The sequence below is a fragment of the Leptosomus discolor genome, chromosome 21 (assembly GCF_034619465.1).
Source record: "Leptosomus discolor isolate bLepDis1 chromosome 21, bLepDis1.hap2, whole genome shotgun sequence".
Lineage (NCBI taxonomy): Eukaryota > Metazoa > Chordata > Aves > Leptosomiformes > Leptosomidae > Leptosomus > Leptosomus discolor.
Window position 1 is genome coordinate 8,756,449 of NC_141411.1, and position 14,465 is coordinate 8,770,913.

Below are 14,465 nucleotides of genomic sequence, written 5' to 3' on the forward strand. Positions count from 1 at the left end.
AGTAAGCTAAATCCCGACGTAGAGCCCAACGCACGTCCCGACGTAGAGCTGTAAGTAAGCTAAATCCCGACGTAGAGGCCAACGCACGTCCCGACGTACAGGCCAAGGCACGTCCCGACGTAGAGCTGAAAGTAAGCTAAATCCCGACGTTAAGGCCAACGCACGTCCCGACGTAGAGGCCAGCGCACGTCCCGACGTAGAGGCCAGCGCACGTCCCGACGTAGAGCCCAACGCACGTCCCGAAGTAGAGCTTAAAGTAAGCTAAATCCCGACGTGGAGCCCAATGCACGTCCCGACGTAGAGCCCAACGCACGTCCCGACGTAGAGCTTAACGCACGTCCCGACGTAGAGCTGAAAGTAAGCTAAATCCCGACGTAGAGGCCAACGCACTTCCCGACGTAGAGGCCAACGCACGTCCCGACGTAGAGGACAACGCACGTCCCGACGTAGAGCCCAACGCACGTCCCGACGTAGAGCTGAAAGTAAGCTAAATCCCGACGTAGAGGCCAACGCACGTCCCGACGTAGAGCCCAACGCACATCCCGACGTAGAGCCCAACGCACGTCCCGACGTAGAGCTGAAAGTAAGCTAAATCCCGACGTAGCGCCCAACGCACGTCCCGAAGTAGCGCCCAACGCACATCCCGACGTAGCGCCCAACGCACGTCCCGACGTAGAGCTGGAAGTTAGCTAACTACAGACGTAGAGCCCAACGCACGTCCCGACGTAGCATCCAACGCACGTCCCGACGTAGAGCTGAAAGTAAGCTAAATCCCGACGTAGAGGCCAACGCACGTCCCGACGTAGAGGCCAACGCACGTCCCGACGTAGAGGCCAACGCACGTCCCGACGTAGAGCTGAAAGTAAGCTAAATCCCGACGTAGAGCCCAACACACGTCCCGACGTAGAGCTGAAAGTAAGCTAAATCCCGACGTAGAGGCCAACGCACGTCCCGACGTAGAGGCCAACGCACGTCCCGACGTAGACCTGAAAGTAAGCTAAATCCCGACGTAGAGCCCAACGCACGTCCCGACGTAGAGCCCAACGCACGTCCCAACGTAGAGCCCACCGCACGTCCCGACATAGAGAGCCCAACGCACGTCCCGACGTAGAGCTGAAAGTAAGCTAAATCCCGACGTAGAGCCCAACACACGTCCCGACGTAGAGCTGAAAGTAAGCTAAATCCCGACGTAGAGGCCAACGCACGTCCCAACATAGAGCTGAAAGTAAGCTAAATCCCGACGTAGAGCCCAACGCACGTCCCGACGTAGAGCCCAACGCACGTCCCGACGTAGAGCTGAAAGTTAGCTAAATCCCGACGTAGAGCCCAACGCACGTCCCAACGTAGAGCCCACCGCACGTCCCGACGTAGAGCTGAAAGTAAGCTAAATCCCGACGTAGAGCCCAACGCACGTCCCGACGTAGAGCTGTAAGTAAGCTAAATCCCGACGTAGAGGCCAACGCACGTCCCGACGTACAGGCCAAGGCACGTCCCGACGTAGAGCTGAAAGTAAGCTAAATCCCGACGTTAAGGCCAACGCACGTCCCGACGTAGAGGCCAGCGCACGTCCCGACGTAGAGGCCAGCGCACGTCCCGACGTAGAGCCCAACGCACATCCCGAAGTAGAGCTTAAAGTAAGCTAAATCCCGACGTGGAGCCCAACGCACGTCCCGACGTAGAGCCCAACGCACGTCCCGACGTAGAGCTTAACGCACGTCCCGACGTAGAGCTGAAAGTAAGCTAAATCCCGACGTAGAGGCCAACGCACTTCCCGACGTAGAGGCCAACGCACGTCCCGACGTAGAGGACAACGCACGTCCCGACGTAGAGCCCAACGCACGTCCCGACGTAGAGCTGAAAGTAAGCTAAATCCCGACGTAGAGGCCAACGCACGTCCCGACGTAGAGCCCAACGCACGTCCCGACGTAGAGCCCAACGCACGTCCCGACGTAGAGCTGAAAGTAAGCTAAATCCCGACGTAGCGCCCAACGCACGTCCCGAAGTAGCGCCCAACGCACATCCCGACGTAGCGCCCAACGCACGTCCCGACGTAGAGCTGGAAGTTAGCTAACTACAGACGTAGAGCCCAACGCACGTCCCGACTTAGCATCCAACGCACGTCCCGACGTAGAGCTGAAAGTAAGCTAAATCCCGACGTAGAGGCCAACGCACGTCCCGACGTAGAGGCCAACGCACGTCCCGACGTAGAGCTGAAAGTAAGCTAAATCCCGACGTAGAGCCCAACGCACGTCCCGACGTAGAGCCCAACGCACGTTCCGACGTAGCGCCCAACGCACGTCTTGATGTAGATCTGAAAGTTAGCTAACTACAGATGTAGAGCCCAACGCACGTCCCGACGTAGAGCTGAAAGTTAGCTAACTACAGACGTAGAGCCCAACGCACGTCCCGACATAGAGCTGAAAGTTAGCTAACTACAGACGTAGAGCCCAACGCACGTCCCGACGTAGAGCCCAACGCACGTCCCGACGTAGACCTGAAAAGTAAGCTAAATCCCGACGTAGAGGCCAACGCACGTCCCGACGTAGAGGCCAACGCACGTCCCGACGTAGAGCTGAAAGTAAGCTAAATCCCGACGTAGACCCCAACACACGTCCCGACGTAGAGCTGAAAGTAAGCTAAATCCCGACGTAGAGGCCAACGCACGTCCCGACGTAGAGGCCAACGCACGTCCCGACGTAGAGCTGAAAGTAAGCTAAATCCCGACGTAGAGGCCAACGCACGTCCCGACGTAGAGGCCAACGCACGTCCCGACGTAGAGCTGAAAGTTAGCTAACTACAGACGTAGAGCCCAACGCACGTCCCGACGTAGAGCCCAACGCACCTCCCGACGTAGAGCCCAACGCACCTCCCGACGTAGATCCCAACGCACGTCCCGACGTAGAGCTGAAAGTAAGCTAAATCCCGACGTAGAGCCCAACACACGTCCCGACGTAGAGCTGAAAGTAAGCTAAATCCCGACGTAGAGGCCAACGCACGTCCCGACGTAGAGGCCAACGCACGTCCCGACGTAGAGCTGAAAGTAAGCTAAATCCCGACGTAGAGGCCAACGCACGTCCCTACGTAGAGGCCAACGCACGTCCCGACGTAGAGCTGAAAGTAAGCTAAATCCCGACGTAGCGCCCAACGCACGTCCCGAAGTAGCGCCCAACGCACGTCCCGATGTAGCGCCCAACGCACGTCCCGACGTAGAGCTGAAAGTAAGCTAAATCCCGACGTAGAGGCCAACGCACGTCCCGACGTAGAGGCCAACGCACGTCCCGACGTAGAGCTGAAAGTAAGCTAAATCCCGACGTAGACCCCAACACACGTCCCGACGTAGAGCTGAAAGTAAGCTAAATCCCGACGTAGAGGCCAACGCACGTCCCGACGTAGAGGCCAACGCACGTCCCGACGTAGAGCTGAAAGTAAGCTAAATCCCGACGTAGAGGCCAACGCACGTCCCGACGTAGAGGCCAACGCACGTCCCGACGTAGAGCTGAAAGTTAGCTAACTACAGACGTAGAGCCCAACGCACGTCCCGACGTAGAGCCCAACGCACCTCCCGACGTAGATCCCAACGCACCTCCCGACGTAGAGCTGAAATAAGCTAAATCCCGACGTAGAGCCCAACACACGTCCCGACGTAGAGCTGAAAGTAAGCTAAATCCCGACGTAGAGGCCAACGCACGTCCCGACGTAGAGGCCAACGCACGTCCCGACGTAGAGCTGAAAGTAAGCTAAATCCCGACGTAGAGGCCAACGCACGTCCCGACGTAGAGCTGAAAGTAAGCTAAATCCCGACGTAGAGGCCAACGCACGTCCCGACGTAGAGGCCAACGCACGTCCCGACGTAGAGCTGAAAGTAAGCTAAATCCCGACGTAGCGCCCAACGCACGTCCCGAAGTAGCGCCCAACGCACGTCCCGATGTAGCGCCCAACGCACGTCCCGACGTAGAGCTGAAAGTAAGCTAAATCCCGACGTAGAGGCCAACGCACGTCCCGACGTAGAGGCCAACGCACGTCCCGACTTAGAGGCCAACGCACGTCCCGACGTAGAGGACAACGCACGTCCCGACGTAGCGCCCAACGCACGTCCCGACGTAGAGCTGAAAGTAAACTAAATCCCGACGTAGAGCCCAACGCACGTCCCGACGTAGAGCCCAACGCACGTCCCGACGTAGCGCCCAACGCACGTCCCGACGTAGAGCTGAAAGTTAGCTAACTACAGACGTAGAGCCAAACGCACGTCCCGACGTAGAGCTGAAATTAGCTAACTACAGACGTAGAGCCCAACGCACGTCCCGACGTAGAGCTGAAAGTTAGCTAACTACAGATGTAGAGCCCAACGCACGTCCCGACGTAGAGCCCAACGCACGTCCCGACGTAGAGCCCAACGCACGTCCCGACGTAGAGCCCAACGCACGTCCCGACGTAGAGCTGAAAGTAAGCTAAATCCCGACGTAGAGGCCAACGCACGTCCCAACATAGAGCTGAAAGTAAGCTAAATCCCGACGTAGAGCCCAACGCACGTCCCGACCTAGAGCCCAACGCACGTCCCGACATAGAGCCCAACGCACGTCCCAAGGTAGAGCAGAAAGTAAGCTAAATCCCGACGTAGCGCCCAACGCACGTCCCGAAGTAGCGCCCAACGCACGTCCCGACGTAGCGCCCAACGCACGTCCCGACTTAGAGCTGAAAGTAAGCTAAATCCCGACGTAGAGGCCAACGCACGTCCAGACGTAGAGGCCAACGCACGTCCCGACGTAGAGGACAACGCACGTCCCGACGTAGAGGCCAACGCACGTCCCGACGTAGAGCTGAAAGTAAGCTAAATCCCGACATAGAGCCCAACGCACGTCCCGACGTAGAGCCCAACGCACGTCCCGACTTAGAGCCCAACGCACGTCCCGACGTAGAGCTAAAAGTAAGCTAAATCCCGACGTAGAGCCCAACGCACGTCCCGACGTAGAGCTGAAAGTAAGCTAAATCCCGACGTAGAGGCAAACGCACGTCCCGACGTAGAGGCCAACGCACGTCCCGACGTAGAGCTGAAAGTAAGCTAAATACCGACGTAGAGGCCAACGCACGTCCCGACGTAGAGGCCAACGCACGTCCCGACGTAGAGCTGAAAGTAAGCTAAATCCCGACGTAGAGCCCAACGCACGTCCCGACGTAGAGCCCAACGCACGTCCCGACGTAGAGCCCAACGCACGTCCCGACGTAGAGCCCAACACACATCCCGACGTAGAGCTGAAAGTTAGCTAACTACAGACGTAGAGGCCAACGCACGTCCCGACGTAGAGCCCAACGCACGTCCCGACGTAGAGCTGAAAGTAAGCTAAATCCCGACGTAGAGCCCAACGCACGTCCCGACGTAGAGGCCAACGCACGTCCCGACGTAGAGCTGAAAGTAAGCTAAATCCCGACGTAGAGGCCAACGCACGTCCCGACGTAGAGGCCAACGCATGTCCCGACGTAGACCTGAAATTAAGCTAAATCCCGACGTCGAGCCCAACGCAGGTCCCGACGTAGAGCCCAACGCACGTCCCGACGTAGAGCCCAACGCACGTCCCGACGTAGAGCCCAACGCACGTCCCAACGTAGAGCCCACCGCACGTCCCGACATAGAGAGCCCAACGCACGTCCCGACGTAGAGCTGAAAGTAAGCTAAATCCCGACGTAGCGCCCAAGGCACGTCCCGAAGTAGCGCCCAACGCACGTCCCGACGTAGCGCCCAACGCACGTCCCGACGTAGAGCTGAAAGTAAGCTAAATCCCGACGTAGAGGCCAACGCACGTCCCGACGTAGAGCCCAACGCACGTCCCGACGTAGAGCCCAACGCACGTCCCGACGTAGAGCTGAAAGTAAGCTAAATCCCGACGTAGAGCCCAACGCACGTCCCGACGTAGAGCCCAACGCACGTCCCGACGTAGAGCCCAACACACGTCCCGACGTAGAGCCCAACACACATCCCGACGTTGAGCTGAAAGTTAGCTAACTACAGACGTAGAGGCCAACGCACGTCCCGACGTAGAGCCCAACGCACGTCCCGACGCAGAGCTGAAAGTAAGCTAAATCCCGACGTAGAGGCCAACGCAGGTCCCGACGTAGAGCCCAACGCACGTCCCGACGTAGAGCCCAACGCACGTCCCAACGTAGAGCCCACCGCACGTCCCGACATAGAGAGCCCAACGCACGTCCCGACGTAGAGCTGAAAGTAAGCTAAATCCCGACGTAGCGCCCAAGGCACGTCCCGATGTAGCGCCCAACGCACGTCCCGACGTAGCGCCCAACGCACGTCCCGACGTAGAGCTGAAAGTAAGCTAAATCCCGACGTAGAGGCCAACGCACGTCCCGACGTAGAGCCCAACGCACGTCCCGACGTAGAGCCCAACGCACGTCCCGACGTAGAGCTGAAAGTAAGCTAAATCCCGACGTAGAGCCCAACGCACGTCCCGACGTAGAGCCCAACGCACGTCCCGACGTAGAGCCCAACGCACGTCCCGACGTAGCGCCCAACGCACGTCCCGACTTAGAGCTGAAAGTAAGCTAAATCCCGACGTAGAGGCCAACGCACGTCCCGACGTAGAGGACAACGCACGTCCCGACGTAGAGGCCAACGCACGTCCCGACGTAGAGCTGAAAGTAAGCTAAATCCCGACGTAGAGCCCAACCCACGTCCCGACGTAGCGCCAAACACACGTCCCGACGTAGAGCTGAAAGTCAGCTAATTACAGACGTAGAGCCCAACGCACGTCCCGACGTAGAGCTGAAATTAGCTAACTACAGACGTAGAGCCCAACGCACGTCCCGACGTAGAGCTGAAAGTAAGCTAAATCCCGACGTAGAGGCCAACGCACGTCCCAACATAGAGCTGAAAGTAAGCTAAATCCCGACGTAGAGCCCAACGCACGTCCCAACGTAGAGCCCAACGCACGTCCCGACGTAGAGCCCAACGCACGTCCCGACGTAGAGCTGAAAGTTAGCTAAATCCCGACGTAGAGCCCAACGCACGTCCCGACGTAGAGCCCAACGCACGTCCCGACGTAGAGCCCAACGCACGTCCCGACGTAGAGCTGAAAGTAAGCTAAATCCCGACGTAGAGCCCAACACACGTCCCGACGTAGAGCTGTAAGTAAGCTAAATCCCGACATAGAGGCCAACGCACGTCCCGACGTTAAGGCCAACGCACGTACCGACGTAGAGGCCAGCGCACGTCCCGACGTAGAGGCCAGCGCACGTCCCGACGTAGAGGCCAGCGCACGTCCCGACGTAGAGCCCAACGCACGTCCCGACGTAGAGCCGAACGCACGTCCCGACGTAGAGCTAAAAGTAAGCTAAATCCCGACGTAGAGCCCAACACACGTCCCGACGTAGAGCTGAAAGTAAGCTAAATCCCGACGTAGAGCCCAACGCACGTCCCGACGTAGAGCCCAACGCACGTCCCGACGTAGAGCCCAACGCACGTCCCGACGTAGCGCCAAACGCACGTCCCGACGTAGAGCAGAAAGTTAGCTAACTACAGACGTAGAGCCCAACGCACGTCCCGACGTAGAGCTGAAAGTTAGCTAACTACAGATGTAGAGCCCAACGCACGTCCCGACGTAGAGCCCAACGCACGTCCCGACGTAGAGCCCAACGCACGTCCCAACGTAGAGCCCAACGAAAGTCCCAACGTAGAGCCCAACGCACGTCCCGACGTAGAGCTGAAAGTTAGCTAACTACAGACGTAGAGCCCAACGCACGTCCCGACGTAGAGCCCAAAGCACGTCCCGACGTAGAGCCCAGCGCACGTCCCGACGTATATCCCAAAGCATGTCCCGACGTAGAGCCCAACGCACGTCCCGACGTAGACCTGAATGTAAGCTAAATCCCGACGTAGAACCCAACGTACGTCCCGACGTAGAGCCCAACGCACGTCCCGACGTAGAGCTAAAAGCAAGCTAAATCCCGACGTAGAGCCCAACGCACGTCCCGACGTAGAGCCCAACGCACGTCCCGACGTAGAGCCCAACGCACGTCCCGACGTAGAGCCCAACGCACGTCCCGACGTAGAGCCCAACGCACGTCCCGACGTAGAGCTGAAAGTAAGCTAACTACAGACGTAGAGAAAAACGCACGTCCCGACGTAAAGCCCAACGCATGTCCCGACGTAGAGCCCAACGCACGTCCCGACGTAGAGCCCAACGCACGTCCCGACATAGAGCCCAACGCACGTCCCGTCGTAGAGCTGAAAGTAAGCTAAATCCCGACGTAGCGCCCAACGCACGTCCCGAAGTAGCGCCCAACACACGTCCCGACGTAGCGCCCAACGCACGTCCCGACGTAGCGCCCAACGCACGTCCCGACGTAGAGCTGAAAGTAAGCTAAATCCCGACGTAGAGGCCAACGCACGTCCCGACGTAGAGGCCAACGCACGTCCCGACGTAGAGGCCAACGCACGTCCCGACGTAGAGGCCAACGCACGTCCCGACGTAGAGCTGAAAGTAAGCTAAATCCCGACGTAGAGCCCAACGCACGTCCCGACGTAGAGCCCAACGCACGTCCCGACCTAGAGCCCAACGCACGTCCCGACGTAGCGCCCAACGCACGTCCCGACGTAGACCTGAAAGTTAGCTAACTACAGACGTAGAGCCCAACGCACGTCCCGACGTAGAGCTGAAATTAGCTAACTACAGACGTAGAGCCCAACGCACGTCCCGACGTAGAGCCCAACGCACGTCCCGACGTAGAGCATAACGCACGTCCCGACGTAGAGCTGAAAGTAAGCTAAATCCCGACGTAGAGGCGAACGCACGTCCCGACGTAGAGCCCAACGCACGTCTCGATGTAGAGCTGAAAGTTAGCTAAATCCCGACGTAGAGCCCAACGCACGTCCCGACGTAGAGCCCAACGCACGTCCCGACGTAGAGCCCAACGCACGTCCCGACGTAGAGCTGAAAGTTAGCTAACTACAGACGTAGAGCCCAACGCACGTCCCGACGTAGAGCCCAACGCACGTCCCGACGTAGAGCTGAAAGTAAGCTAAATCCCGACGTAGAGCCCAACGCACGTCCCGACGTAGAGCTGAAAGTAAGCTAAATCCCGACGTAGAGGCCAACGCACGTCCCGACATACAGGCCAAGGCACGTCCCGACGTAGAGCTGAAAGTAAGCTAAATCCCGACGTAGAGGCCAACGCACGTCCCGACGTAGAAGCCAGCGCACGTCCCGACGTAGAGGCCAGCGCACGTCCCGACGTAGAGGCCAGCGCACATCCCGACGTAGAGCCCAACGCACGTCCCGTCGTAGAGCTTAAAGTAAGCTAACTACAGACGTAGAGCCCAACGCACGTCCCGACGTAGAGCCCAACGCACGTCCCAACATAGAGCTGAAAGTAAGCTAAATCCCGACGTAGCGCCCAACGCACGTCCCGACGTAGCGCCCAACGCACGTCCCGACGTAGAGCTGAAAGTTAACTAACTACAGACGTAGAGCCCAACGCACATCCCGACGTAGAGCTGAAAGTTAGCTAACTACAGACGTAGAGCCCAACGCGCGTCCCGACGTAGAGCCCAACGCGTGTCCCGACGTAGAGTCCAACGCACGTCCCGACGTAGAGCCCAACGCACGTCCCGACGTAGAGCTGAAAGTAAGCTAAATCCCGACGTAGAGCCCAACGCACGTCCCGACGTAGAGCCCAACGCACGTCCCGACGTAGAGCTGAAAGTTAGCTAACTACAGACGTAGAGACCAACGCACGTCCCGACGTAGAGCCCAACGCACGTCCCGACTTAGAGCCCAACGCACGTCCCGACGTAGAGCTAAAAGTAAGCTAAATCCCGACGTAGAGCCCAACGCACGTCCCGACGTAGAGCTGAAAGTAAGCTAAATCCCGACGTAGAGGCAAACGCACGTCCCGACGTAGAGGCCAACGCACGTCCCGACGTAGAGCTGAAAGTAAGCTAAATACCGACGTAGAGGCCAACGCACGTCCCGACGTAGAGGCCAACGCACGTCCCGACGTAGAGCTGAAAGTAAGCTAAATCCCGACGTAGAGCCCAACGCACGTCCCGACGTAGAGCCCAACGCACGTCCCGACGTAGAGCCCAACGCACGTCCCGACGTAGAGCCCAACACACATCCCGACGTAGAGCTGAAAGTTAGCTAACTACAGACGTAGAGGCCAACGCACGTCCCGACGTAGAGCCCAACGCACGTCCCGACGTAGAGCTGAAAGTAAGCTAAATCCCGACGTAGAGCCCAACGCACGTCCCGACGTAGAGGCCAACGCACGTCCCGACGTAGAGCTGAAAGTAAGCTAAATCCCGACGTAGAGGCCAACGCACGTCCCGACGTAGAGGCCAACGCATGTCCCGACGTAGACCTGAAATTAAGCTAAATCCCGACGTCGAGCCCAACGCAGGTCCCGACGTAGAGCCCAACGCACGTCCCGACGTAGAGCCCAACGCACGTCCCGACGTAGAGCCCAACGCACGTCCCAACGTAGAGCCCACCGCACGTCCCGACATAGAGAGCCCAACGCACGTCCCGACGTAGAGCTGAAAGTAAGCTAAATCCCGACGTAGCGCCCAAGGCACGTCCCGAAGTAGCGCCCAACGCACGTCCCGACGTAGCGCCCAACGCACGTCCCGACGTAGAGCTGAAAGTAAGCTAAATCCCGACGTAGAGGCCAACGCACGTCCCGACGTAGAGCCCAACGCACGTCCCGACGTAGAGCCCAACGCACGTCCCGACGTAGAGCTGAAAGTAAGCTAAATCCCGACGTAGAGCCCAACGCACGTCCCGACGTAGAGCCCAACGCACGTCCCGACGTAGAGCCCAACACACGTCCCGACGTAGAGCCCAACACACATCCCGACGTTGAGCTGAAAGTTAGCTAACTACAGACGTAGAGGCCAACGCACGTCCCGACGTAGAGCCCAACGCACGTCCCGACGCAGAGCTGAAAGTAAGCTAAATCCCGACGTAGAGGCCAACGCAGGTCCCGACGTAGAGCCCAACGCACGTCCCGACGTAGAGCCCAACGCACGTCCCAACGTAGAGCCCACCGCACGTCCCGACATAGAGAGCCCAACGCACGTCCCGACGTAGAGCTGAAAGTAAGCTAAATCCCGACGTAGCGCCCAAGGCACGTCCCGATGTAGCGCCCAACGCACGTCCCGACGTAGCGCCCAACGCACGTCCCGACGTAGAGCTGAAAGTAAGCTAAATCCCGACGTAGAGGCCAACGCACGTCCCGACGTAGAGCCCAACGCACGTCCCGACGTAGAGCCCAACGCACGTCCCGACGTAGAGCTGAAAGTAAGCTAAATCCCGACGTAGAGCCCAACGCACGTCCCGACGTAGAGCCCAACGCACGTCCCGACGTAGAGCCCAACGCACGTCCCGACGTAGCGCCCAACGCACGTCCCGACTTAGAGCTGAAAGTAAGCTAAATCCCGACGTAGAGGCCAACGCACGTCCCGACGTAGAGGACAACGCACGTCCCGACGTAGAGGCCAACGCACGTCCCGACGTAGAGCTGAAAGTAAGCTAAATCCCGACGTAGAGCCCAACCCACGTCCCGACGTAGCGCCAAACACACGTCCCGACGTAGAGCTGAAAGTCAGCTAATTACAGACGTAGAGCCCAACGCACGTCCCGACGTAGAGCTGAAATTAGCTAACTACAGACGTAGAGCCCAACGCACGTCCCGACGTAGAGCTGAAAGTAAGCTAAATCCCGACGTAGAGGCCAACGCACGTCCCAACATAGAGCTGAAAGTAAGCTAAATCCCGACGTAGAGCCCAACGCACGTCCCGACGTAGAGCCCAACGCACGTCCCGACGTAGAGCCCAACGCACGTCCCGACGTAGAGCTGAAAGTTAGCTAAATCCCGACGTAGAGCCCAACGCACGTCCCGACGTAGAGCCCAACGCACGTCCCGACGTAGAGCCCAACGCACGTCCCGACGTAGAGCTGAAAGTAAGCTAAATCCCGACGTAGAGCCCAACACACGTCCCGACGTAGAGCTGTAAGTAAGCTAAATCCCGACATAGAGGCCAACGCACGTCCCGACGTTAAGGCCAACGCACGTACCGACGTAGAGGCCAGCGCACGTCCCGACGTAGAGGCCAGCGCACGTCCCGACGTAGAGGCCAGCGCACGTCCCGACGTAGAGCCCAACGCACGTCCCGACGTAGAGCCGAACGCACGTCCCGACGTAGAGCTAAAAGTAAGCTAAATCCCGACGTAGAGCCCAACACACGTCCCGACGTAGAGCTGAAAGTAAGCTAAATCCCGACGTAGAGCCCAACGCACGTCCCGACGTAGAGCCCAACGCACGTCCCGACGTAGAGCCCAACGCACGTCCCGACGTAGCGCCAAACGCACGTCCCGACGTAGAGCAGAAAGTTAGCTAACTACAGACGTAGAGCCCAACGCACGTCCCGACGTAGAGCTGAAAGTTAGCTAACTACAGATGTAGAGCCCAACGCACGTCCCGACGTAGAGCCCAACGCACGTCCCGACGTAGAGCCCAACGCACGTCCCAACGTAGAGCCCAACGAAAGTCCCAACGTAGAGCCCAACGCACGTCCCGACGTAGAGCTGAAAGTTAGCTAACTACAGACGTAGAGCCCAACGCACGTCCCGACGTAGAGCCCAAAGCACGTCCCGACGTAGAGCCCAGCGCACGTCCCGACGTATATCCCAAAGCATGTCCCGACGTAGAGCCCAACGCACGTCCCGACGTAGACCTGAATGTAAGCTAAATCCCGACGTAGAACCCAACGTACGTCCCGACGTAGAGCCCAACGCACGTCCCGACGTAGAGCTGAAAGCAAGCTAAATCCCGACGTAGAGCCCAACGCACGTCCCGACGTAGAGCCCAACGCACGTCCCGACGTAGAGCCCAACGCACGTCCCGACGTAGAGCCCAACGCACGTCCCGACGTAGAGCCCAACGCACGTCCCGACGTAGAGCTGAAAGTAAGCTAACTACAGACGTAGAGAAAAACGCACGTCCCGACGTAAAGCCCAACGCATGTCCCGACGTAGAGCCCAACGCACGTCCCGACGTAGAGCCCAACGCACGTCCCGACATAGAGCCCAACGCACGTCCCGTCGTAGAGCTGAAAGTAAGCTAAATCCCGACGTAGCGCCCAACGCACGTCCCGAAGTAGCGCCCAACACACGTCCCGACGTAGCGCCCAACGCACGTCCCGACGTAGCGCCCAACGCACGTCCCGACGTAGAGCTGAAAGTAAGCTAAATCCCGACGTAGAGGCCAACGCACGTCCCGACGTAGAGGCCAACGCACGTCCCGACGTAGAGGCCAACGCACGTCCCGACGTAGAGGCCAACGCACGTCCCGACGTAGAGCTGAAAGTAAGCTAAATCCCGACGTAGAGCCCAACGCACGTCCCGACGTAGAGCCCAACGCACGTCCCGACCTAGAGCCCAACGCACGTCCCGACGTAGCGCCCAACGCACGTCCCGACGTAGACCTGAAAGTTAGCTAACTACAGACGTAGAGCCCAACGCACGTCCCGACGTAGAGCTGAAATTAGCTAACTACAGACGTAGAGCCCAACGCACGTCCCGACGTAGAGCCCAACGCACGTCCCGACGTAGAGCATAACGCACGTCCCGACGTAGAGCTGAAAGTAAGCTAAATCCCGACGTAGAGGCGAACGCACGTCCCGACGTAGAGCCCAACGCACGTCTCGATGTAGAGCTGAAAGTTAGCTAAATCCCGACGTAGAGCCCAACGCACGTCCCGACGTAGAGCCCAACGCACGTCCCGACGTAGAGCCCAACGCACGTCCCGACGTAGAGCTGAAAGTTAGCTAACTACAGACGTAGAGCCCAACGCACGTCCCGACGTAGAGCCCAACGCACGTCCCGACGTAGAGCTGAAAGTAAGCTAAATCCCGACGTAGAGCCCAACGCACGTCCCGACGTAGAGCTGAAAGTAAGCTAAATCCCGACGTAGAGGCCAACGCACGTCCCGACATACAGGCCAAGGCACGTCCCGACGTAGAGCTGAAAGTAAGCTAAATCCCGACGTAGAGGCCAACGCACGTCCCGACGTAGAAGCCAGCGCACGTCCCGACGTAGAGGCCAGCGCACGTCCCGACGTAGAGGCCAGCGCACATCCCGACGTAGAGCCCAACGCACGTCCCGTCGTAGAGCTTAAAGTAAGCTAACTACAGACGTAGAGCCCAACGCACGTCCCGACGTAGAGCCCAACGCACGTCCCAACGTAGAGCTGAAAGTAAGCTAAATCCCGACGTAGCGCCCAACGCACGTCCCGACGTAGCGCCCAACGCACGTCCCGACGTAGAGCTGAAAGTTAACTAACTACAGACGTAGAGCCCAACGCACATCCCGACGTAGAGCTGAAAGTTAGCTAACTACAGACGTAGAGCCCAACGCGCGTCCCGACGTAGAGCCCAACGCGTGTCCCGACGTAGAGTCCAA